A 4,866-nucleotide genomic window follows, 5' to 3' on the forward strand; every position below is an offset into this window, starting at 1 on the left:
GGTTGGTTCTGTAAAGTAAAGGTCTGTTCCGAATAATAGGGTTGCGATCCTAAAGATAGTTTTGGTTACTATCGAATGTCACTTTTTTGCTTGCTGTTGTTTGTTGGTGTGTACTGACAACAAGTCATGATATCTAATCAAAAACACCTTAGGTGTGAAAAAGAGTTGCGTCCAAAAAAGGATTGAGTGTGCGACCTACAGGACAGAAATCAAAATTGGCGGCCAAAGTGGTAGCTACACTTATAGCATTGATAAGAATTTTACAGCAAATATTCATTCATTAGTTAGCTAGGCTGCGTATTTTGTTTTACCCACCATCATGCCCCAAGTTGAACAGAAAATGCGGTCTGGCTAACTAATGAATGAATATTTGCTGTAAAAGTCTTATAAATGCTATAAGTGTAGCTACCAGTTTGGCCGCCAATTTTGATTTCATTCTTTTAAATCGCTGAATCCTTTTTGGGGGGGGGGGCACCTTTTTTTTCCACACCTAAAGTGCTTTTGATCAGATATACATTACAAAATTTTCTGATGTAAAGTTCTGCTATTTTGCACTTATAATACATTCAAAGCACGAAATTATAGCCTTATGAGCATTGGGATATCTTCACTGTTGACAAATACAGAATCAGCAAAAAAGAGGTGATTCCGGGAGAGAAAATAATACGTTTCTCCACGACTGGCTTTCGTTTTCACACTGGAGTAGTTAGTAGGTTGTTTCGAAAGTTAGTGCAAAGTTATAGAAGGAGTATCTGCACTAGCCTTTCTTAATTTTGAACTGATATCTAGAAGAAAAGCCTCTCGTCAACAGCACCCATCGAGAATTCCTGGATTATATTAATCCAATACTGGGATTTGACTATCACTTTTATAGTACAAGTGCGGATTCACAGACTGGGACCTCTGGTCCATATGGATAGTGAAGAAAGTTAAATAGCTTATCACCGGAAGTAATCCAGAATCGCAATGATCTACTGTAGCTCAAATGAACGACAAACAGATAATTCACATAGTTCTAAGCCTGCACAAAAGCCTGTTCACAATCTTTCCTCTAAGCACACAACCGAAAGGAAGGCCAAGTGTATAAAGCTGTATGATCAGTATCTGGTATGAGGCAAGTGAAATTATGTCATCACGTTGTATGAAGGATATATCTATTTAAGTGTACGCAAGAGTCCGGGAATTTATTATCGTTCTGCGGATGATGTAATATTTCAAAAAGTACTAAGCCTGTCACAAGAGCATTTTCGAGAAATCTATGGATGTTACAGATTACATCTATGATGTAGGATGAACTCTGCATACTAATGTTAACATGCTGGTACCATTATACTGCGAGGAAACACTTTCTTTTTATGGAATAGATACCAGTGAGATATAATTCCAATGAGGTAAAGTATCTAATTCCTTCCTGATATGCGAGTACAAATAAACATCTTCCATAGACTTATGTGCTTTAGGATTACTTAAATGGGCCCTTGGAAGTCTTTGTCCGTGTAAAGTAGATGGACTTTGAAAAATGTATAAATAGAAAAAAAGACAGCAATGTTCTCGGAGTGTTGCATAAAATCCTCCTGTACAAAGAAAAATGTTTCAGACCAGTAGTTCTTAAACAGGGTTATCACACAGAATACCACTAGCTGTATAAAAAGGGGGTATTAAGTCTAGGTACTCATCCTTGTATTCTTACTATAGATCATGAAAAGCCATCTGTCTTTCTTTGACTATCTTTGAGTTTCCAACGACAGTTACTTTTACAGCGAGATTGTTAAACAATGTAAAGCCAAAGAAGAGAATACTTCGAAGAAAAAAGTTTTTAGTGTTCTCCGCAGAACCGGAAACGCTCACACGAAAGAGTAATTACGGCAGCAATAAACATCCCACCTCGAGTGAATGTGTAGCAACGCCCTCATCTGCAAAAAGAAGGCTTTGGTTAAAAAAAGAGAAATCCTCCCACCTAAAAAAAAGGCCATTTAGATGAATTCGAACTTTGTGTTTTATTGCGTAAAAATATAACAATTATATTAAATTTTATTTTAATGAAAACTTGTTTTTAAGTAAAATTATGTCTGAACGAAATGGAATGTTTGGTATTTATTACTTTTTTGTATTAGCATGAACAACGTTTATAACCATAAATGTCTTAGAAAATTCATTGCAAAATAGTTATAGATATTCGCGTTTTCATGCTCATGGCTCAATGTTACAGTCGAGTGGCAACATTCATACGCAGAAGTGTAACTGTTAAGTATTTCTTCACATTCTTCCTAGTCGTCCATCAACGATCTTAACTTCGTAAGTATGACAATGTCGTCTATTCCCTTGACAGTTATTACGATTATTGTTCATTTTGTTGACTGTGAAATGAAATTTGACAGCACTTACTTACTCTTATGAATGATTTGCTAAACTAGTAGGATATTTTGGAGTTAGTATTTTTCTTTCTCATTTGTCTCTGACAAATCTCACATGACAAATACGGGGACTTATAAGATGGAAAAATATGATATCTATTTCGTTTGGAAGAGAAATTTCACAAAATGATTGCATAAGTAAAGTTTTTAAAAACACATATCTTAACAATTACTATTTGCTAATTTCTCACATTCTCCGTTTGAAAAGCAGTGGAAACATATAACAGGATTTTTATCCACATAATCGTTCTCAAGTGATTCAGCAGTAAATCTCAGTAAAAGCGGGTTTCGATACCCGTAGCGGGCACATCCCAGCTAGCCCATTGTGTAGCTTTATGCTTAAGAACAACCAAAACTTCAAATAATGGTTATATTTTCAATAATTCTAAGTCATTTCTCGAATACTATCTTAGTTATTTGTTTGTTTTTTGTCTTTCTTCGTTAACTGATTTGGTAGTTTAGATCTTGGTGGTTTCTGTACTCTAAATCCTTTATTTTTTTAGTATTTTGTATGCAATTCAAATTTTACAAGGTATTTGTTATATATAGTGTTTTACACTTAACAGTTATGACGTGTATCAAATACTATTATGTAATGACGTAACGTTTTTATGTTTGTTCTGAAGCTACACTTGTTTCAATACGTCTAAGACATGTGGTGTGACCTTTACTTTATCTGAACAAGGAATTGGGAGGCTTTTAAGCTTAATGTTAAATCAAATGTGTATGAGTCATTATACCAGTTACAGGTACCTACTGTTCAAAGATTAACTACAGTGTTTGCTACTACATAGGTGTGGGGTTGAATCCAAGTTTGTTTATTTTTTAAATCCGGGACTTTAGATAGTTATAAATTACTGTCTAAAGATGTTGGCTTAATGAACAGTAGAGTATAATGAACACAGACAAAAATAGAAGAGATTTAATTTAGCCAATCTAAGGCTCATCTCGTGAGAGTTAAGGTGTTTATTTCTATTCTTTTTGTCGTTGAAAATAACTTGTTTCTTAAAATGTGAGTTTTGTAGTCAATTTAGAGTAGTGGTAAGAAACATAGATTGACTTCATTTGGACCACGAGTAGCTGTGAATCTATTAGATAGAATGAGCATATATTTTATTTTACTTTTGGTGGTTATTCTGATGGGTTGAAATAAATCAAGCTAGACAGTTTTCAGTCTAATAAACAAATGCTTATTCTGTATTTTAATACGTTATTTGAGTTTTCCCTGGATTTCGTACTCATCAATACAAAATTGCAGATTAATCTACCTGAGTTTCGTAGATTTAGAGGGAAGCTGCATTGAAAAAAGGAGGAAACAAAATGTTTAAATGTATTTCCTTTACGAACTTGGAGTCACCCAAAACGAGCTGACACCTCGCTCTATGTTTGTCTGCTTTCTAACGCTTGAATACCTCCAGCAGTTTATACTTTCGTCAATAACCTCCGCCGTCCACCAGCAAGCAACAATGTCACATGGTTACACGTAGGTGAAGTGATCGCCAAATCAGTAAATCTCAACCAAAAATGAGGGTACGTTCTTCTAGGGTGACTAGATATATACATTAGACTAAAGAAAGTGCAATGTCACAACAGAACGTGTGAAACGCGCACATAACTATTATGATATATTGTTTGTTTCTTCAAATTGTATTCAGACGTCATTTTCTTTAGTTAATTAAATGTTTTCTTCTTTAATTTTTAACTGTAACACGTTTTATCTGGATAAGTTATGTATGCTAGCTTGGTTAATTTTGTACTTCACAATAAGTATCCTAAAATGTTAACAAAAACAAATCATCCTATCGCAAGTTAGATTGTTTCAAAACCATTGTTTACATTTCTTAAATTTTACTTTGATTTTAAAATCGACAGTAGTTACTAATATCCATTCATTTAAAATATATGTAAATATGTAAAATTGTCATTTTTCTAGCTAATCAGATGTAAGTTCAAATTAATTCGCAGTACTGAAAATAACAGACTTTTTGTCCAATGTTCATGTTCTGCTGAGTTTACCCTAAACACACGACAATCGCTTACACTCTAATGAATATATCTAAACTCCGAGAATGCGTCGATACTAAAACAAAGAATATACGATTTTCTTAATTAATATAATGATTTTCTCTGTATAGGTAATATTTGTCCGGAAATTTTGAGAAAAGTTTCGCTCCGTCTGTATAGGTAATATTTGTCCGGAAATTTTAAGAAAAGTTTGGCTCCGTCTGTTTATTGAGAATTAAATCGTTTGATAGTATGGATTTGTTAAATACATTTAAAGATGGCAACAGTAAAAATCATAAATAATATTCAACGTTAAACTGGTACACAGTTAAAAACATTTTATTTGGGCCTATCTATGGCCTTCAAAAAGCTGACGACCATACCATTTTTACGGGTAAAACACAAAACACGGGTGTGAAAGCGTACCCCGGAAGATAATAAAATTTTA

Source organism: Limulus polyphemus, unplaced genomic scaffold (assembly GCF_000517525.1).
Source record: "Limulus polyphemus unplaced genomic scaffold, Limulus_polyphemus-2.1.2 Scaffold129, whole genome shotgun sequence".
In the NCBI taxonomy this organism is placed as follows: Eukaryota; Metazoa; Arthropoda; class Merostomata; order Xiphosura; family Limulidae; genus Limulus; species Limulus polyphemus.